This window comes from Triticum aestivum, chromosome 1A (assembly GCF_018294505.1).
Source record: "Triticum aestivum cultivar Chinese Spring chromosome 1A, IWGSC CS RefSeq v2.1, whole genome shotgun sequence".
Taxonomy (NCBI): Eukaryota; Viridiplantae; Streptophyta; class Magnoliopsida; order Poales; family Poaceae; genus Triticum; species Triticum aestivum.
This window is the reverse complement of record NC_057794.1, coordinates 533,231,889-533,254,947: the sequence shown is the minus strand read 5'-3', so window position 1 is coordinate 533,254,947 and position 23,059 is coordinate 533,231,889. Positions and strand designations below refer to the sequence as shown.

Here is a 23,059-nt window from a genome sequence, read left to right as displayed (position 1 = left end):
CTACACCCACACGAATTCATATCGAGTGGACTTTTTGTTCCCATGTGCTATTTCTTTTGCTTCACGATACATTCAAAAGCTTGAGGTGAGACTTATTGGTATCCATGTGAAGCAAACTCTCAATCACTACACAAAGTTATCCTCGTTACTGGTTTTATTCTATTTTATCGTTTTCGCATTCTGACATCCCCGTGGTCACATCACTCCGTGTTTGGCTAGACAATGATGGATACCGTAATACCGAGAGGGCCCTAGCAATATCTCTCCATCGTTGTTAGGAGTAAATCTTAATCTTGAGCTATCAAGTCCCTTGTCGTACTATTCTTATGCAAGTGAAATGTGTCGTTAGGATCACCCTATCATGAGTAACGTTCGGGAGAGATGAGAGGGAATGACCTGGTCGCATGGGCACAAACCTCACTTAGGCCTTGTACAATGTTATGTGTTTAGAGAGGTGCTCAGAAAAATAAACCGACTTTTTCTGAAGTATCAGTGCCTATTTCTACAGGAGGGATGCCTAATTAAGCGTCTACCCAGTACAAATAAGCACCCGTGCTTAAAAAAAGTGTGGTTTATTTCTCTAAGCACCTCCCCTAACCACCTTGCATTGTACAAGGCCTTAGCTGACTAGGAGAGGGAGAGAGAGAGAGAGAGAGAGAGGGAGGGAGGGAGATCGGGCAGCCTCCACGCGAAGATGAGATGCATTTGGAGGGGGCTGCCCCTCTCTTCTCTATATATAGGCACAAGGAGGGGTGGCAACCTTGGAGGAGGGTCCACCTCCTCCTAGAGCGGCACATCAAGGAGTGGGCCCCACCTCGGATCCTAGTTGCACCATATGGTGGCTTGGCCACCCAGCCTAGGGCTGTCCCACTAATGGGCCATAGAGCCCATGCGGCTGCGTCTCCACATGAGCCTTGCCTTGGGGCTAGCCCATGGCGCCCTAGACATCTCTCCGGAGGCTCCGAAAAATTCTAGTAGCTTCCTTGCTTGCAGGTGGTCTTTCTAGGATTCCCGAAGCTTTTCTGATTTTCTCTGAAACACTTTCGGTTTCTCCAAAGCACTTCGGGTTCCCTCTTCGAAACTCTTTCGATATTCCCAAAAAAATTCGAGCCAATTTCTGTGTAGCTCCTAACTCTTCTAGTACTAAACAGATTGATGACCCTTAAGCTTGTGATCCCCACTGGTTTGGTGAAGTGTAGGCATGAGTCGAAACTCCTTCCGGTGAATGATCAATAGCGAAACCATGGACATCTATATTGATCCCTACACCCACACGAATTCATATCGAGTGGACTTTTTGTTCCCATGTGCTATTTCTTTTGCTTCACGATACATTCAAAAACTTGAGGTGAGACTTATTGGTATCCATGTGAAGCAAACTCTCAATAACTACACAAAGTTATCCTCATTACTGGTTTTATTCTATTTTATCGTTTTCGCATTCTGACATCCCCGTGGTCACATCACTCCGTGTTTGGCTAGACAATGATGGATACCGTAATACCGAGAGGGCCCTAGCAATATCTCTCCATCGTTGTTAGGAGTAAATCTTAATCTTGAGCTATCAAGTCCCTTGTCGTACTATTATTATGCAAGTTAAATGTGTCGTTAGGATCACCCTATCATGAGTAACGTTTGGGAGAGATGAGAGGGAATGACCTGGTCGCATGGGCACAAACCTCACTTAGGCCTTGTACAATGTTATGTGTTTAGAGAGGTGCTTATAAAAATAAACCGACTTTTTCTGAAGTATCAGTGCCTATTTCTACAGGAGGGATGACTAATTAAGCGTCTACCCAGTACAAATAAGCACCCGTGCTTAAGAAAAGTGCGGTTTATTTCTCTAAGCACCTCCCCTCACCACCTTGCATTGTACAAGGCCTTAGCTAACTAGGAGAGGGAGAGAGAGAGAGGGAGGGAGGGAGATCGGGCAGCCTCCACGCCAAGATGAGATGCATTTGGAGGGGGCTGCCCCTCTCTTCTCTATATATAGGCACAAGGAGGGGTGGCAACCTTGGAGGAGGGTCCGCCTCCTCCTAGAGCGGCACATCAAGTTGAGGGCCCCACCTCGGATCCTAGTTGCACCATATGGTGGCTTGGCCACCCAGCCTAGGGCTGTCCCACTAATGGGCCATAGAGCCCATGCGGCTGCGTCTCCACATGAGCCTTGCCTTGGGGCTAGCCCATGGCGCCCTAGACATCTCTCCGGAGGCTCCGAAAAATTCTAGTAGCTTCCTTGCTTGCAGGTGGTCTTTCTAGGATTCCCGAAGCTTTTCTGATTTTCTCTGAAACACTTTCGGTTTCTCCAAAGCACTTCGGGTTCCCTCTCCGAAACTCTTTCGATATTCCCAAAGAATTTCGAGCCAATTTCTGTGTAGCTCCTAACTCTTCTAGTACTAAACAGATTGATGACCCTTAAGCTTGTGATCCCCACTGGTTTGGTGAAGTGTAGACATGAGTCGAAACTCCTTCCGGTGAATGATCAATAGCGAAACCATGGACATCTATATTGATCCCTACACCCACACAAATTCATATCGAGTGGACTTTTTGTTCCCATGTGCTATTTCTTTTGCTTCACGATACATTCAAAAACTTGAGGTGAGACTTATTTGTATCCATGTGAAGCAAACTCTCAATAACTACACAAAGTTATCCTCATTACTGGTTTTATTCTATTTTATCGTTTTCGCATTCTGACATCCCCGTGGTCACATCACTCCGTGTTTGGCTAGACAATGATGGATACCGTAATACCGAGAGGGCCCTAGCAATATCTCTCCATCGTTGTTAGGAGTAAATCTTAATCTTGAGCTATCAAGTCCCTTGTCGTACTATTATTATGCAAGTTAAATGTGTCGTTAGGATCACCCTATCATGAGTAACGTTTGGGAGAGATGAGAGGGAATGACCTGGTCGCATGGGCACAAACCTCACTTAGGCCTTGTACAATGTTATGTGTTTAGAGAGGTGCTTATAAAAATAAACCGACTTTTTCTGAAGTATCAGTGCCTATTTCTACAGGAGGGATGACTAATTAAGCGTCTACCCAGTACAAATAAGCACCCGTGCTTAAGAAAAGTGCGGTTTATTTCTCTAAGCACCTCCCCTAACCACCTTGCATTGTACAAGGCCTTAGCTAACTAGGAGAGGGAGAGAGAGAGAGGGAGGGAGGGAGATCGGGCAGCCTCCACGCCAAGATGAGATGCATTTGGAGGGGGCTGCCCCTCTCTTCTCTATATATAGGCACAAGGAGGGGTGGCAACCTTGGAGGAGGGTCCGCCTCCTCCTAGAGCGGCACATCAAGTTGTGGGCCCCACCTCGGATCCTAGTTGCACCATATGGTGGCTTGGCCACCCAGCCTAGGGCTGTCCCACTAATGGGCCATAGAGCCCATGCGGCTGCGTCTCCACATGAGCCTTGCCTTGGGGCTAGCCCATGGCGCCCTAGACATCTCTCCGGAGGCTCCGAAAAATTCTAGTAGCTTCCTTGCTTGCAGGTGGTCTTTCTAGGATTCCCGAAGCTTTTCTGATTTTCTCTGAAACACTTTCGGTTTCTCCAAAGCACTTCGGGTTCCCTCTCCGAAACTCTTTCGATATTCCCAAAGAATTTCGAGCCAATTTCTGTGTAGCTCCTAACTCTTCTAGTACTAAATAGATTGATGACCCTTAAGCTTGTGATCCCCACTGGTTTGGTGAAGTGTAGACATGAGTCGAAACTCCTTCCGGTGAATGATCAATAGCGAAACCATGGACATCTATATTGATCCCTACACCCACACGAATTCATATCGAGTGGACTTTTTGTTCCCATGTGCTATTTCTTTTGCTTCACGATACATTCAAAAACTTGAGGTGAGACTTATTGGTATCCATGTGAAGCAAACTCTCAATAACTACACAAAGTTATCCTCATTACTGGTTTTATTCTATTTTATCGTTTTCGCATTCTGACATCCCCGTGGTCACATCACTCCGTGTTTGGCTAGACAATGATGGATACCGTAATACCGAGAGGGCCCTAGCAATATCTCTCCATCGTTGTTAGGAGTAAATCTTAATCTTGAGCTATCAAGTCCCTTGTCGTACTATTCTTATGCAAGTGAAATGTGTCGTTAGGATCACCCTATCATGAGTAACGTTTGGGAGAGATGAGAGGGAATGACCTGGTCGCATGGGCACAAACCTCACTTAGGCCTTGTACAATGTTATGTGTTTAGAGAGGTGCTTAGAAAAATAAACCGACTTTTTCTAAAGTATCAGTGCCTATTTCTACAGGAGGGATGCCTAATTAAGCGTCTACCCGGTACAAATAAGCACCCTTGCTTAAAAAAAGTGTGGTTTATTTCTCTAAGCACCTCCCCTAACCACCTTGCATTGTACAAGGCCTTAGCTGACTAGGAGAGGGGGAGAGAGAGAGAGAGAGAGGGAGGGAGATCGGGCAGCCTCCACGCCAAGATGAGATGCATTTGGAGGGGGCTGCCCCTCTCTTCTCTATATATAGGCACAAGGAGGGGTGGAAACCTTGGAGGAGGGTCCGCCTCCTCCTAGAGCGGCACATCAAGGAGTGGGCCCCACCTCGGATCCTAGTTGCACCATATGGTGGCTTGGCCACCCAGCCTAGGGCTGTCCCACTAATGGGCCATAGAGCCCATGCGGCTGCGTCTCCACATGAGCCTTGCCTTGGGGCTAGCCCATGGCGCCCTAGACATCTCTCCGGAGGCTCCGAAAAATTCTAGTAGCTTCCTTGCTTGCAGGTGGTCTTTCTAGGATTCCCGAAGCTTTTCTGATTTTCTCTGAAACACTTTCGGTTTCTCCAAAGCACTTCGGGTTCCCTCTCCAAAACTCTTTCGATATTCCCAAAGAATTTCGAGCCAATTTCTGTGTAGCTCCTAACTCTTCTAGTACTAAACAGATTGATGACCCTTAAGCTTGTGATCCCTACTGGTTTGGTGAAGTGTAGACATGAGTCGAAACTCCTTCCGGTGAATGATCAATAGCGAAACCTTGGACATCTATATTGATCCCTACACCCACACGAATTCATATCGAGTGGACTTTTTGTTCCCATGTGCTATTTCTTTTGCTTCACGATACATTCAAAAACTTGAGGTGAGACTTATTGGTATCCATGTGAAGCAAACTCTCAATCACTACACAAAGTTATCCTCGCTACTGGTTTTATTCTATTTTATCGTTTTCGCATTCTGACATCCCCGTGGTCACATCACTCCGTGTTTGGCTAGACAATGATGGATACCGTAATACCGAGAGGGCCCTAGCAATATCTCTCCATCGTTGTTAGGAGTAAATCTTAATCTTGAGCTATCAAGTCCCTTGTCGTACTATTCTTATGCAAGTGAAATGTGTCGTTAGGATCACCCTATCATGAGTAACGTTTGGGAGAGATGAGAGGGAATGACCTGGTCGCATGGGCACAAACCTCACTTAGGCCTTGTACAATGTTATGTGTTTAGAGAGGTGCTTAGAAAAATAAACCGAATTTTTCTGAAGTATCAGTGCCTATTTCTACAGGAGGGATGCCTAATTAAGCGTCTACCCAGTACAAATAAGCACCCGTGCTTAAAAAAAGTGTGGTTTATTTCTCTAAGCACCTCCCCTAACCACCTTGCATTGTACAAGGCCTTAGCTGACTAGGAGAGGGAGAGAGAGAGAGAGGGAGGGAGATCGGGCAGCCTCCACGCCAAGATGAGATGCATTTGGAGGGGGCTGCCCCTCTCTTCTCTATATATAGGCACAAGGAGGGGTGGAAACCTTGGAGGAGGGTCCGCCTCCTCCTAGAGCGGCACATCAAGGAGTGGGCCCCACCTCGGATCCTAGTTGCACCATATGGTGGCTTGGCCACCCAGCCTAGGGCTGTCCCACTAATGGGCCATAGAGCCCATGCGGCTGCGTCTCCACATGAGCCTTGCCTTGGGGCTAGCCCATGGTGCCCTAGACATCTCTCCGGAGGCTCCAAAAAATTCTAGTAGCTTCCTTGCTTGCAGGTGGTCTTTCTAGGATTCCCGAAGCTTTTCTGATTTTCTCTGAAACACTTTCGGTTTCTCCAAAGCACTTCTGGTTCCCTCTCCGAAACTCTTTCGATATTCCCAAAGAATTTCGAGCCAATTTCTGTGTAGCTCCTAACTCTTCTAGTACTAAACAGATTGATGACCCTTCAGCTTGTGATCCCCACGGGTTTGGTGAAGTGTAGACATGAGTCGAAACTCCTTCCGGTGAATGATCAATAGCGAAACCATGGACATCTATATTGATCCCTACACCCACACGAATTCATATCGAGTGGACTTTTTGTTCCCATGTGCTATTTCTTTTGCTTCACGATACATTCAAAAACTTGAGGTGAGACTTATTGGTATCCATGTGAAGCAAACACTCAATCACTACACAAAGTTATCCTCGTTACTGGTTTTATTCTATTTTATCGTTTTCGCATTCTGATATCCCCGTGGTCACATCACTCCGTGTTTGGCTAGACAATGATGGATACCGTAATACCGAGAGGGCCCTAGCAATATCTCTCCATCGTTGTTAGGAGTAAATCTTAATCTTGAGCTATCAAGTCCCTTGTCGTACTATTCCTATGCAAGTGAATTGTTTCGTTAGGATCACCCTATCATGAGTAACGTTTGGGAGAGATGAGAGGGAATGACCTGGTCGCATGGGCACAAACCTCACTTAGGCCTTGTACAATGTTATGTGTTTAGAGAGGTTCTTAGAAAAATAAACCGACTTTTTCTAAAGTAGCAGTGCCTATTTCTACAGGAGGGATGCCTAATTAAGCGTCTACCCAGTACAAATAAGCACCCATGCTTAAGAAAAGTGTGGTTTATTTCTCTAAGCACCTCCCCTAACCACCTTGCATTGTACAAGGCCTTAGCTGACTAGGAGAGGGAGAGAGAGAGAGAGAGGGAGGGAGATCGGGCAGCCTCCACGCCAAGATGAGATGCATTTGGAGGGGGCTGCCCCTCTCTTCTCTATATATTGGCACAAGGAGGGGTGGCAACCTTGGAGGAGGGTCCGCCTCCTCCTAGAGCGGCACATCAAGGAGTGGGCCCCACCTTGGATCCTAGTTGCACCATATGGTGGCTTGGCCACCCAGCCTAGGGCTGTCCCACTAATGGGCCATAGAGCCCATGCGGCTGCGTCTCCACATGATCCTTGCCTTGGGGCTAGCCCATGGCGCCCTAGACATCTCTTCGGAGGCTCCGAAAAATTCTAGTAGCTTCCTTGCTTGCAGGTGGTCTTTCTAGGATTCCCGAAGCTTTTCTGATTTTCTGTGAAACACTTTCGGTTTCTCCAAAGCACTTCAGGTTCCCTCTCCGAAACTCTTTCGATATTCCCAAAAAATTTCGAGCCAATTTCTGTGTAGCTCCTAACTCTTCTAGTACTAAACAGATTGATGACCCTTAAGCTTGTGATCCCCACTGGTTTGGTGAAGTGTAGACATGAGTCGAAACTCCTTCCGGTGAATGATCAATAGCGAAACCATGGACATCTATATTGATCCCTACACCCACACGAATTCATATCGAGTGGACTTTTTGTTCCCATGTGCTATTTCTTTTGCTTCACGATACATTCAAAAACTTGAGGTGAGACTTATTGGTATCCATGTGAAGCAAACTCTCAATCACTACACAAAGTTATCCTCGTTACTGGTTTTATTCTATTTTATCGTTTTCGCATTTTGACATCCCCGTGGTCACATCACTCCGTGTTTGGCTAGACAATGATGGATACCGTAATACCGAGAGGGCCCTAGCAATATCTCTCCATCGTTGTTAGGAGTAAATCTTAATCTTGAGCTATCAAGTCCCTTGTCATACTATTCTTATGCAAGTGAATTGTTTCGTTAGGATCACCCTATCATGAGTAACGTTTGGGAGAGATGAGAGGGAATGACCTGGTCGCATGGGCACAAACCTCACTTAGGCCTTGTACAATGTTATGTGTTTAGAGAGGTTCTTAGAAAAATAAACCGACTTTTTCTAAAGTATCAGTGCCTATTTCTACAGGAGGGATGCCTAATTAAGCATCTACCCAGTACAAATAAGCACCCATGCTTAAGAAAAGTGTGGTTTATTTCTCTAAGCACCTCCCCTAACCACCTTGCATTGTACAAGGCCTTAGCTGACTAGGAGAGGGAGAGAGAGAGGGAGGGAGGGAGATCGGGCAGCCTCCACGCCAAGATGAGATGCATTTGGAGGGGGCTGCCCCTCTCTTCTCTATATATTGGCACAAGGAGGGGTGGCAACCTTGGAGGAGGGTCCGCCTCCTCCTAGAGCGGCACATCAAGGAGTGGGCCCCACCTTGGATCCTAGTTGCACCATATGGTGGCTTGGCCACCCAGCCTAGGGCTGTCCCACTAATGGGCCATAGAGCCCATGCGGCTGCGTCTCCACATGAGCCTTGCCTGGGGGCTAGCCCATGGTGCCCTAGACATCACTTCGGAGGCTCCGAAAAATTCTAGTAGCTTCCTTGCTTGCAGGTGGTCTTTCTAGGATTCCCGAAGCTTTTCTGATTTTCTCTGAAACACTTTCGGTTTCTCCAAAGCACTTCAGGTTCCCTCTCCGAAACTCTTTCGATATTCCCAAAAAATTTCGAGCCAATTTCTGTGTAGCTCCTAACTCTTCTAGTACTAAACAGATTGATGACCCTTAAGCTTGTGATCCCCACTGGTTTGGTGAAGTGTAGACATGAGTCGAAACTCCTTCCGGTGAATGATCAATAGCGAAACCATGGACATCTATATTGATCCCTACACCCACACGAATTCATATCGAGTGGACTTTTTGTTCCCATGTGCTATTTCTTTTGCTTCACGATACATTCAAAAACTTGAGGTGAGACTTATTGGTATCCATGTGAAGCAAACTCTCAATCACTACACAAAGTTATCCACGTTACTGGTTTTATTCTATTTTATCGTTTTCGCATTCTGACATCCCCGTGGTCACATCACTCCGTGTTTGGCTAGACAATGATGGATACCGTAATACCGAGAGGGCCCTAGCAATATCTCTCCATCGTTGTTAGGAGTAAATCTTAATCTTTAGCTATCAAGTCCCTTGTCGTACTATTCTTATGCAAGTTAAATGTGTCATTAGGATCACCCTATCATGAATAACGTTTGGGAGAGATGAGGGGGAATGACCTGGTCGCATGGGCACAAACCTCACTTAGGCCTTGTACAATGTTATGTGTTTAGAGAGGTGCTTAGAAAAATAAACCGACTTGTTTTGAAGTATCAGTGCCTATTTCTACAGGAGGGCTGCCTAATTAAGCGTCTACCCAGTACAAATAAGCACCCGTGCTTAAGAAAAGTGTGGTTTATTTCTCTAAGCACCTCCCCTAACAACCTTGCATTGTACAAGGCCTTAGCTGACTAGGAGAGGGAGAGAGAGAGAGAGGGAGGGAGATCGGGCAGCCTCCACGCCAAGATGAGATGCATTTGGAGGGGGCTGCCCCTCTCTTCTCTATATATAGGCACAAGGAGGGGTGGCAACCTTGGAGAAGGGTCCGCCTCCTCCTAGAGCGGCACATCAAGGAGTGGGCCCCACCTCGGATCCTAGTTGCACCATATGGTGGCTTGGCCACCCAGCCTAGGGCTGTCCCACTAATGGGCCATAGAGCCCATGCGGCTGCATCTCGACATGAGCCTTGCCTTGGGGCTAGCCCATGGCGCCCAAGACATCTCTCCAGAGGCTCCGAAAAATTCTAGTAGCTTCCTTGCTTCCAGGTGGTCTTTCTAGGATTCCCGAAGCTTTTCTGATTTTCTCTGAAACACTTTTGGTTTCTCCAAAGCACTTCGGGTTCCCTCTCCGAAACTCTTCGATATTCCCAAAAAATTTCGAGCCAATTTCTGTGTAGCTCCTAACTCTTCTAGTACTAAAGAAATTGATGACCCTTAAGCTTGTGATCCCCACTGGTTTGGTGAAGTGTAGACATGAGTCAAAACTCCTTCCGGTGAATGATCAATAGCGAAACCATGGACATCTATATTGATCCCTACACCCACACGAAATCATATCGAGTGAACTTTTTGTTCCCATGTGCTATTTCTTTTGCTTCACGATACATTCAAAAACTTGAGGTGAGACTTATTGGTATCCATGTGAAGCAAACTCTCAATCACTACACAAAGTTATCCACGTTACTGGTTTTATTCTATTTTATCGTTTTCGCATTCTGACATCCCCGTGGTCACATCACTCTGTGTTTGGCTAGACAATGATGGATACCGTAATACCGAGAGGGCCCTAGCAATATCTCTCCATCGTTGTTAGGAGTAAATCTTAATCTTGAGCTATCAAGTCCCTTGTCGTACTATTCTTATGCAAGTTAAATGTGTCGTTAGGAACACCCTATCATGAATAACGTTTGGGAGAGATGAGAGGGAATGACCTGGCCGCATGGGCACAAACCTCACTTAGGCCTTGTACAATGTTATGTGTTTAGAGAGGTGCTTAGAAAAATAAACCGACTTGTTTTGAAGTATCAGTGCCTATTTCTACAGGAGGGATGCCTAATTAAGCGTCTACCCAGTACAAATAAGCACCCGTGCTTAAGAAAAGTGTGGTTTATTTCTCTAAGCACCTCCCCTAACCACCTTGCATTGTACAAGGCCTTAGCTGACTAGGAGAGGGAGAGCGAGAGAGAGAGAGAGAGGGAGGGAGATCGGGCAGCCTCCACGCCAAGATGAGATGCATTTGGAGGGGGCTGCCCCTCTCTTCTCTATATATAGGCACAAGGAGGGGTGGCAACCTTGGAGGAGGGTCCGCCTCCTCCTAGAGCGGCACATCAAGGAGTGGGCCCCACCTCGGATCCTAGTTGCACCATATGGTGGCTTGGCCACCCAGCCTAGGGCTGTCCCACTAATGGGCCATAGAGCCCATGCGGCTGCATCTCCACATGAGCCTTGCCTTGGGGCTAGCCCATGGCGCCCAAGACATCTCTCCAGAGGCTCCGAAAAATTCTAGTAGCTTCCTTGCTTCCAGGTGGTCTTTCTAGGATTCCCGAAGCTTTTCTGATTTTCTCTGAAACACTTTTGGTTTCTCCAAAGCACTTCGGGTTCCCTCTCCGAAACTCTTCGATATTCCCAAAAAATTTCGAGCCAATTTCTGTGTAGCTCCTAACTCTTCTAGTACTAAACAAATTGATGACCCTTAAGCTTGTGATCCCCACTGGTTTGGTGAAGTGTAGACATGAGTCAAAACTCCTTCCGGTGAATGATCAATAGCGAAACCATGGACATTTATATTGATCCCTACACCCACACGAATTCATATCGAGTGAACTTTTTGTTCCCATGTGCTATTTCTTTTGCTTCACGATACATTCAAAAACTTGAGGTGAGACTTATTGGTATCCACATGAAGCAAACTCTCAATCACTACACAAAGTTATCCTCGTTACTGGTTTTATTCTATTTTATCGTTTTCGCATTCTGACATCCCCGTGGTCACATCACTCCGTGTTTGGCTAGACAATGATGGATACCGTAATACCGAGAGGGCCCTAGCAATATCTCTCCATCGTTGTTAGGAGTAAATCTTAATCTTGAGCTATCAAGTCCCTTGTCATACTATTCTTATGCAAGTGAAATGTGTCGTTAGGATCACCCTATCATGAGTAACATTTGGGAGAGATGAGAGGGAATGACCTGGTCGCATGGGCACAAACCTCACTTAGGCCTTGTACAATGTTATGTGTTTAGAGAGGTGCTTAGAAAAATAAACCGACTTTTTCTGAAGTATCAGTGCCTATTTCTACAGGAGGGATGCCTAATTAAGCGTCTACCCAGTACAAATAAGCACCCGTGCTTAAAAAAAGTGTGGTTTATTTCTCTAAGCACCTCCCCTAACCACCTTGCATTGTACAAGGCCTTAGCTGACTAGGAGAGGGAGAGAGAGAGAGAGAGGGAGGGAGATCGGGTAGCCTCCACGCCAAGATGAGATGCATTTGGAGGGGGCTTCCCCTCTCTTCTCTATATATAGGCACAAGGAGGGGTGGCAACCTTGGAGGAGGGTCCGCCTCCTCCTAGAGCGGCACATCAAGGAGTGGGCCCCACCTCGGATCCTAGTTGCACCATATGGTGGCTTGGCCACCCAGCCTAGGGCTGTCCCACTAATGGGCCATAGAGCCCATGCGGCTGCATCTCCACATGAGCCTTGCCTTGGGGCTAGCCCATGGCGCCCAAGACATCTCTCCAGAGGCTCCGAAAAATTCTAGTAGCTTCCTTGCTTCCAGGTGGTCTTTCTAGGATTCCCGAAGCTTTTCTGATTTTCTCTGAAACACTTTTGGTTTCTCCAAAGCACTTCGGGTTCCCTCTCCGAAACTCTTCGATATTCCCAAAAAATTTCGAGCCAATTTCTGTGTAGCTCCTAACTCTTCTAGTACTAAACAAATTGATGACCCTTAAGCTTGTGATCCCCACTGGTTTGGTGAAGTGTAGACATGAGTCAAAACTCCTTCCGGTGAATGATCAATAGCGAAACCATGGACATCTATATTGATCCCTACACCCACACGAATTCATATCGAGTGAACTTTTTGTTCCCATGTGCTATTTCTTTTGCTTCACGATACATTCAAAAACTTGAGGTGAGACTTATTGGTATCCATGTGAAGCAAACTCTCAATCACTACACAAAGTTATCCACGTTACTGGTTTTATTCTATTTTATCGTTTTCGCATTCTGACATCCCCGTGGTCACATCACTCCGTGTTTGGCTAGACAATGATGGATACCGTAATACCGAGAGGGCCCTAGCAATATCTCTCCATCGTTGTTAGGAGTAAATCTTAATCTTGAGCTATCAAGTCCCTTGTCGTACTATTCTTATGCAAGTTAAATGTGTCGTTAGGATCACCCTATCATGAATAACGTTTGGGAGAGATGAGAGGGAAAGACCTGGTCGCATGGGCACAAACCTCACTTAGGCCTTGTACAATGTTATGTGTTTAGAGAGGTGCTTAGAAAAATAAACCGACTTGTTTTGAAGTATCAGTGCCTATTTCTACAGGAGGGATGCCTAATTAAGCGTCTACCCAGTACAAATAAGCACCCGTGCTTAAGAAAAGTGTGGTTTATTTCTCTAAGCACCTCCCCTAACCACCTTGCATTGTACAAGGCCTTAACTGACTAGGAGAGGGAGAGAGAGAGAGGGAGGGAGATCGGGCAGCCTCCACGCCAAGATGAGATGCATTTGGAGGGGGCTGCCCCTCTCTTCTCTATATATAGGCACAAGGAGGGGTGGCAACCTTGGAGGAGGGTCCGCCTCCTCCTAGAGCGGCACATCAAAGAGTGGGCCCCACCTCGGATCCTAGTTGCACCATATGGTGGCTTGGCCACCCAGCTTAGGGCTGTCCCACTAATGGGCCATAGAGCCCATGCGGCTGCATCTCCACATGAGCCTTGCCTTGGGGCTAGCCCATGGCGCCCAAGACATCTCTCCAGAGGCTCCGAAAAATTCTAGTAGCTTCCTTGCTTTCAGGTGGTCTTTCTAGGATTCCCGAAGCTTTTCTAATTTTCTCTGAAACACTTTTGGTTTCTCCAAAGCACTTCGGGTTCCCTCTCCGAAACTCTTCGATATTCCCAAAAAAATTCGAGCCAATTTCTGTGTAGCTCCTAACTCTTATAGTACTAAACAAATTGATGACCCTTAAGCTTGTGATCCCCACTGGTTTGGTGAAGTGTAGACATGAGTCAAAACTCCTTCCTGTGAATGATCAATAGCGAAACCATGGACATCTATATTGATCCCTACACCCACACGAATTCATATCGAGTGAACTTTTTGTTCCCATGTGCTATTTCTTTTGCTTCACGATACATTCAAAAACTTGAGGTGAGACTTATTGGTATCCACATGAAGCAAACTCTCAATCACTACACAAAGTTATCCTCGTTACTGGTTTTATTCTATTTTATCGTTTTCGCATTCTGACATCCCCGTGGTCACATCACTCCGTGTTTGGCTAGACAATGATGGATACCGTAATACCGAGAGGGCCCTAGCAATATCTCTCCATCGTTGTTAGGAGTAAATCTTAATCTTGAGCTATCAAGTCCCTTGTCATACTATTCTTATGCAAGCTAAATGTGTCGTTAGGATCACCCTATCATGAGTAACGTTTGGGAGAGATGAGAGGGAATGACCTGGTCGCATGGGCACAAACCTCACTTAGGCCTTGTACAATGTTATGTGTTTAGAGAGGTGCTTAGAAAAATAAACCGACTTTTTCTGATGTATCAGTGCCTATTTCTACAGGAGGGATGCCTAATTAAGCGTCTACCCAGTACAAATAAGCACCCGTGCTTAAGAAAAGTGTGGTTTATTTCTCTAAGCACCTCCCCTAACCACCTTGCATTGTACAAGGCCTTAGCTGACTAGGAGAGGGAGAGAGAGAGAGAGAGGGAGATCGGGCAGCCTCCACACCAAGATGAGATGCATTTGGAGGGGGCTGCCCCTCTCTTCTCTATATATAGGCACAAGGAGGGGTGGCAACCTTGGAGGAGGGTCCGCCTCCTCCTAGAGCCGCACATCAAGGAGTGGGCCCCACCTCGGATCCTAGTTGCACCATATGGTGGCTTGGCCACCCAGCCTAGGGCTGTCCCACTAATGGGCCATAGAGCCCATGCAGCTGCATCTCCACATGAGCCTTGCCTTGGGGCTAGCCCATGGCGCCCTAGACATCTCTCCAGAGGCTCCGAAAAATTCTAGTAGCTTCCTTGCTTCCAGGTGGTCTTTCTAGGATTCCCGAAGCTTTTCTGATTTTCTCTGAAACACTTTCGGTTTCTCCAAAGCACTTCGGATTCCCTCTCCGAAACTCTTCGATATTCCAAAAAAAATTCGAGCCAATTTCTGTGTAGCTCCTAACTCTTCTAGTACTGAACAAATTGATGACCCTTAAGCTTGTGATCCCCACTGGTTTGGTGAAGTGTAGACATGAGTCAAAACTCCTTCCGGTGAATGATCAATAGCGAAACCATGGACATCTATATTGATCCCTACACCCACACGAATTCATATCGAGTGAACTTTTTGTTCCCATGTGCTATTTCTTTTGCTTCACGATACATTCAAAAACTTGAGGTGAGACTTATTGGTATCCACATGAAGCAAGCTCTCAATCACTACACAAAGTTATCCTCGTTACTGGTTTTATTCTATTTTATCGTTTTCGCATTCTGGCATCCCCGTGGTCACATCACTCCGTGTTTGGCTAGACAATGATGGATACCGTAATACCGAGAGGGCCCTGGCAATATCTCTCCATCGTTGTTAGGAGTAAATCTTAATCTTGAGCTATCAAGTCCCTTGTCATACTATTCTTATGCAAGTTAAATGTGTCGTTAGGATCACCCTATCATGAGTAACGTTTGGGAGAGATGAGAGGGAATGACCTGGTCGCATGGGCACAAACCTCACTTAGGCCTTGTACAATGTTATGTGTTTAGAGAGGTGCTTAGAAAAATAAACCAGCTTTTTCTGAAGTATCAGTGCCTATTTCTATAGGAGGGATGCCTAATTAAGCGTCTACCCAGTACAAATAAGCACCCGTGCTTAAGAAAAGTGTGGTTTATTTCTCTAAGCACCTCCCCTAACCACCTTGCATTGTACAAGGCCTTAGCTGACTAGGAGAGAGAGAGAGAGGGAGAGAGAGAGAGAGAGGGAGGGAGATCGGGCAGCCTCCACGCCAAGATGAGATGCATTTGGAGGGGGCTGCCCCTCTCTTCTCTATATATAGGCACAAGAAGGGGTGGCAACCTTGGAGGAGGGTCCGCCTCCTCCTAGAGCGGCACATCAAGGAGTGGGCCCCACCTCGGATCCTAGTTGCACCATATGGTGGCTTGGCCACCCAGCCTAGGGCTGTCCCACTAATGGGCCATAGAGCCCATGCGGCTGCGTCTCCACATGAGCCTTGCCTTGGGGCTAGCCCATGGCGCCCTAGACATCTCTCCGGAGGCTCCGAAAAATTCTAGTAGCTTCCTTGCTTGCAGGTGGTCTTTCTAGGATTCCCGAAGCTTTTCTGATTTTCTCTAAAACACTTTCGGTTTCTCCAAAGCACTTCGGGTTCCCTCTCCGAAACTCTTTCGATATTCCCAAAAAATATCAAGCCAATTTCTGTGTAGCTCCTAACTGTTCTAGTACTAAACAGATTGATGACCCTTAAGCTTGTGATCCCCACTGGTTTGGTGAAGTGTAGACATGAGTCGAAACTCCTTCCGGTGAATGATCAATAGCGAAACCATGGACATCTATATTGATCCCTACACCCACACGAATTCATATCGAGTAAACTTTTTGTTCCCATGTGCTATTTCTTTTGCTTCACGATACATTCAAAAACTTGAGGTGAGACTTATTGGTATCCACGTGAAGCAAACTCTCAATCACTACACAAAGTTATCCTCGTTACTGGTTTTATTCTATTTTATCGTTTTCGCATTCTGACATCCCCGTGGTCACATCACTCCGTGTTTGGCTAGACAATGATGGATACCGTAATACCGAGAGGGCCCTGGCAATATCTCTCCATCGTTGTTAGGAGTAAATCTTAATCTTGAGCTATCAAGTCCCTTGTCGTACTATTCTTATGCAAGTGAAATGTGTCGTTAGGATCACCCTATCATGAGTAACGTTTGGGAGAGATGAGAGGGAATGACCTGGTCGCATGGGCACAGACCTCACTTAGGCCTTGTACAATGTTATGTGTTTAGAGAGGTGCTTAGAAAAATAAACCGGCTTTTTCTGAAGTATCAGTGCCTATTTCTATAGGAGGGATGCCTAATTAAGCGTCTACCCAGTACAAATAAGCACCCGTGTTTAAGAAAAGTATGGTTTATTTCTCTAAGCACCTCCCCTAACCACCTTGCATTGTACAAGGCCTTTGCTGACTAGGAGAGAGAGAGAGGAAGAGGGAGAGAGAGAGAGAGAGAAATGCCACGTGAGCAGCGATTGGTCCAAACCGGCCGAGTCAGTAGCGAGACCGTGTCGCCTTTCCACAAGGGCGAAAAATGACTGGTTTGGTGAGTTCGTGGAGCTGTCTCTCTGGTTTGAGAGTCAAGGGACCAAAGTGGAAGTTGAGGGAACAAAAATGGATTGTTCACGTTTTTTGAAGCATCTAAAATCTTCCTGTGATCAAAACAAGCTGCGTGCATCACTTTTATTATTTCAACAAGGAACATTGATTTGCAATTAGACATGCACAACCCCATATACACGAACAATTCCGTAGCTTGGCTACAATTGAACCAAGGAATAACCAAAGAAAAGAAAAAAAAGGCAACAAGTGAAAGAATCGCGAAATTTTACGACATGAACTCGCTTTGCAGGTTGAAGGAAACAATCGTCAAATTTTACCATGCATGCACGTACGTGCGCAGCTGCTGCACTACGTATACGTACTGCACTTATTAGTAGTGGTTGATTGCGCGGCAGCTCTTCCTGATCTGGCCCTGGTAGCCGGTCTTGACTTCGATGCCGGCCATCTTCACCATGGCCTTCTCGAACCTGTCCTCCCACCACCCGGGGATTTTGGCGTTCTCCACCACCATTCTCGCCGTCTCTGCCGACGTCATGAGCACCGCGTCGGAGGTGAAGAGCACCGTGTGCGACAGCACGTTCTTGTAATACTGTCTGTCCAGCTTGTTGGGCGTCACCACTCCTGCATCACCGTCGGGTCGTTACCGCCCGGCGTCGCGTCGGCCGGGCACTGCCCCTGCAGGAACGCGGCCAGGCCTCCGTTAATGTCGGAGGGGGTGTTGAGGCGGTCGGAGACGAAGGACGAGCAGTGGGAACGCCCGATGGTGTGCGCGCCGGAGAGGACGACCAGGTCCTCCGTGTTGAGGCCCTTGATGACGAAGCTAACGACGAGGTCGCTGAGGTTGGACGTCGGCGGCGCCAGGAACTTGAGAGGCTCGGATGCGTTGGAGAAGGTGCCGTCGCGGCGGCCGGACGGCATCTGGAAGTTTACCTTGCCCCTGCTGAGGATGCAGGACGCGTCACGGACCGCGAAGGCGACAATGTCCGCACAGGAGACGACGCCTGGGCAGGCTGCCTCGAGGGCGTCCTTGATGGCGTCAATCAGCTTGAAGCCGCGCAGGGTAGGGTCGTTCGGCGGGCTGAGTTTCTCCGGCGTGGGGCTGAACCGAGTCGGGTCCAGGAGGACGGAAGCGTCACAGCCCTGAACGGAGTCAAGTCTGGCTAATGGGCTGTAAACGTACATATATATATATATATCTTTGCGAATTGGTTTCTTGCAGTGCCCGTACCTCGACGAAACAGTCGTGGAAGAGCATGCGGATCATGGCGGCGCCATTGCCGGGGTTCTGGGAGATGGCCTTCTCCATGACGCCCTTGACGACGGCCTCCGCCTGGGGGCACTTGTCGTGGTAGTAGCCGATCTCCAGTGGCCAGAAAGGGCTGGCCTGGCATCCCACAGCGAGGAGCAGCAAGGCACAAGCCACCAAAACGTTTGGCTTTGCAGCAACAGCCGCCATTTCTATTTCTTCGAAGCTAGCAGAAGAGAGATCAAGTGTGAGAAGTGCTCGATCGGTGGAGAATGCCTGTATGTTGATATACCTCGAGCAGGAAGCTTGTCCGACAGTATATGCACATATATGTTGGCATGTGCTTAAAATTAACAATGGTTATCTTAGCTTCGTTGGAACGTTACTGCACCGGGTTGTTGCCACCGATCGTCATTGAATTCGTTGACTGTACTCGTCCCACCCCGTAAACAAAGGGCGCCCGTAATGATATCATACACAAATAGTAACAAACAGCTAGATGTTCACTATATGAAGCGGCCATATGCATAAGCTGGAGCTAGCTATTTCGTGATAGCTGGATCGAGCAGCTGATTGATAGCTAGTGTTTCTTTCTTTCCTGCAGTTCTGAATGTATGATATGATCGACCGTACCAGTGGCAGATGGGGACGCTTGTTTTTCCGGTCGTTGAGACATCACGTACGTTAATGAAGAACGTTTCATGTGTGCTTCGTCTTCTTCAACTCCGTGATTTCATGATGCGTTAATGAAGACGTCGCGTACGTTAATTTTCACTTTCTTTGAGGCCACGCGGGCGTCAACTAATAATCCCTTGGTAGCATGAACAAAACTTTGGCCTTTTAGCAGGTGAGACGTATACTTACGTATGCTCCAGGAAGCATCATGGTACACTTTAATTGCGTCGTCTCTTTGACCAATTCATTTGTCACGTCTGATCATTAGCTAGTTTTTAGTTAGCTGAGACATTAAAGCTAAACTGTACGAGGGCTATGGCAACGCGCATGAGAACCGGCCAGCAGTTAGCGTGTGGAATGCAAGCTAATTTTTACATTTCCCTGAAGAAGAAGAAGAATAAAAGAGTTGCAACTTGCCATAAAGAATTCTAATGGTGAAAATGAATTTTGAGTTGGACCGTGAGATTGTCGATGTGACACTTCATTTTTTCTTTTGTATTCATTACCGCCGACTATGACTGGAACAAACCAAGGAATGAGCTACTAATGATGTGAATAATGTTGAAGCCACTGGTAGTACAGCTGGCGAAGATCAAAATATCAGTATTACTTATTACAGTATATGTAAATTGAACGATTTTGCTAGAGATTGTCATTTAGTAAACTCCATAGAAGCTTGCCATCTAGGTAACGACGTGTTGTTTAAATTTGTATGTGATTGGTTGTAAGATGATGGTTTACTCGATGTGGTGTCGAATGAGTGGTGAGATACTCGCAAAAAAGTAGGGGTGAGATGAGCAACGAGGATCCATATCTATGTAGATTTACATCTGAGGTCGTCTTGAAGGCGTAATCGGCCAAACAGTACTCTGAATGCCAAATCTCAGCACTCTGAGCACATTTTCGGCCCTAGAGATGAGATCGGATGGCAATGATCCAAAGAACAAAGTTGTTCATTTTGAGCATACCGAGATTTTTCATATTGGACAATTTTTCAGTTCAGGCCATCTTGATTACCTTTTCTATTGTGTCAAAAACTGGTGTCAACACACTCCCTACCACAATTGCTATCTCACATATGATTGATAATGTTAGTATGAGGCCAAGTAATCCCCTTATATTCACTGTTTCCGCATGTTCCATCCAAAAACATGCCCCACCCTCCGTATATTTCGGCTCTATTTCCTTCCTGGTACTAAGTGTTTCACTTCCTTCTCAGCGAATAGGTAGCTCTTTTATGGTTGCAACAAGAGTGAGGTTGTTTAGTTTCACTTGCACGGATTTGCTCATTAGAATCTCCATGACCAATCCTATTAAGAAATTGTGATGTGTGTCTGAGATTAATTTTGTGAGGGAAATATGTGCCTCAGTTGTATTGTATTGCTTTCTACAAAAAAGTTGTGGTGTCTGCCTACTCTCGCACAGAAACTTCTGTAGTTCAGCTGGAGGCACAGCCCAACCAACTTAGCTAGCCACCAAGGACAAACCAAGACAGAATATTCTACCTTCCTTTCCGCATAGAAAAACTTTTGTTTTGTTTTGAGGGCACATTCCAAGTGGTTGACAAAATCAAAACAAGGCGTGTTGACATATGTATCTTCATTCTATCATTATTATTTCAGAGAAGGCCATTTGCAATGTGATGACAGGAATATATAGGCCGGATTTTTTGATCTGCAGTGGATTCTAGCTTGTGACTTTTGATCGTTGTCGACTCTAGTTTGGCCATTTACGTGTCATCGCTAGTTCAAGGTTATAAGAGTACAATTGGACATTCAAATAATCTAGCACTTTCGCTACTACCAATAATTGTTTAAGAACAAACTAATGTAGCAATAATTAAAATTCAAATTGGATTTTTTCAATTGGGAAATTCACAAACAAATCTTAATTTTTTTACAAGGCGGAACTATCCACAAATAGATACAAAAATATGATATTCTAGGGGTAAATATATAATATCAAAGCTAGTGCATTCTACAAGAATTTCACAAATATTAAGTCTATGATTAATTCCAAATAGAATAAAAAATATTGACAATCAAGTGTACATATGATTTGAAGTTCAAACAGACAACATTGTTCAGATATAAGTTCATTTTATTTATGATAATTCAGTTTCTATAAGTCAATAACCCGAGATGCTTGACATATTCATCTAAAAGTTCATTCAAATCTAACAGCATGCAGCACCGCTTCTTGGTTGTAGTAGGGACCTAGTTTCATTCATCATCTTGTATTAGTAGATTATAACCGTATAGCTATGGAATAAAACTCACTTACTCCCCGCAAAAAAAAAATTCTAAAAACTTCTAGATTTTTTACTTGATTGACATATCAGTCCACTCGTTTCCAAAAATATAGGTCCGAGAATGCCCCCATCTTGCTCTCTTTAATTAAGAAGGTTGTTTGTGTTTGTGTGTGTGTGTGTGTGTGTGTGAGAGAGAGAGAGAGAGAGAGAGAGAGAGATCTACTGGGTGAAAGGAGCTCGGTTGAGGACTTGAGTATGTGACCTGAGGGTCGTAGGCTATGTGAGGTACTTTTAGGTCAGGGTCGCTATCATCCTCTAGGGCGTATATAGAATTATTTACATAGAAATAGATTAAAAAGTGCTAAATTAGATCAAATAAGACGCAAAAACTCAGAGCACCCCCAAAATGTTCAAAACTTCACCAATTCTTCATTTTTTGTCAATCTTTGCCATGCTTAGATTAGTGCAGCATTAAGTGTAGGAATCCAACCCATGCAACCTGAGTTTGCACGTTGCGGACCCTAATTTGACCATTTATAAACTGTGGCTAGTTCAAGTTTACAATGCAACTATGTACAAAAGGGTCTAAGACAGGGGACCCGATGTCTCCTATCTTGTTCAACATAGTGGCAGATATGTTGGCAATTCTCATAGGTAGAGCTAAAGAGGACGGCCAAGTAGGAGAACTAGTACCACATCTTGAGGATGGTGTCTATACCACAATATGCTGACGACACTATTATTTTCACAGAATATGATCTGGCAAAGGCCAGAAATATGAAGCTCATGCTATGCCTATTCGAACAATTTTCGGGATTAAAGATTAATTTTAACAAAAGTGAATTGTTCTATTTTGACAGAGCCATAGATGAACAAGATGCTTATAGACAATTGTTCGAATGTGGACTGGGTACGCTACCTATCTGGGCATACCAATTCACCATCGCAAGCTTTCTAACAAGGAATGGAAGTGTGTTGAGGATCGATTTGAAAAAAACTAAGCTGTTAGAAGGGTAAGCTTATGTCTTACAGTGGTCGGTTGGTACTGATAAACTTAGTGCTCACGGGTATGCTGATGTTCCTTATGTCTTTCTTTCAAGTACCGATAGGGGTACGGAAAAGGTTAGATTTCTATCGATCACGACTTTTCTATCAATGCGGTGAAATAAAGAGAAAGTATAGGCTAACGAAGTGGGATATCATTTGTAGACCAAAGGACCAGGATGGGCTCGGGATTGAGAATTTAGAGGTAAAGAATAGATGTCTGCTCAGTAAATGGTTGTACAGGCTTTCTGTTGAGACCAAAGGCACATGGGTATAAATTTTTCGTAATAAGTACCTACAATTTAAGACCTTGGCCTAAGTTACCATTAGACCCCAATGATTCACCTTTCTGGATGGGGTTAATGAGAATGAAATCGGTCTTCTTTCATAGGAGTAAATTCATGATAGGAAACGGTAATTCGACTAGATTCTGGGAGGATACTTGGCTAGGGGAGACGCCTTTAGCCACATAATATCTGTCTCTGTGTAATATTGTACAGCGTAAGAAGGCTTATGTTGCTATGGTATTACAGTATACTCCTCTAAAGATTCAATTCCAGAGATCTTTATTAGGAGACCAATGGGACGCATGGCTACTTCTAGTGCGAAGGTTGATGGATGTTCACATCTCTGATGAGCCAGATACTATTTACTGGAGACTATATAGGAACGAAATCTTCATAGTGAAATCTATCTATGTAGACTTAATTGACTCTAGTCCAATTTTGAAATCAATACATATTTGGAAGATTAAAGTGGCTTTAAGA

At 45.6% G+C, this 23,059-nt stretch overlaps 1 pseudogene; it reads right to left on the bottom strand.

Moving 5' to 3' along the window:
• Positions 1 to 17,446: 17,446 nt before the first annotated feature.
• LOC123178153 (peroxidase 2-like) lies at positions 17,447 to 18,554 on the bottom strand (annotated as a pseudogene).
• Between the last annotated feature and the right edge of the window lie 4,505 nt (positions 18,555 to 23,059).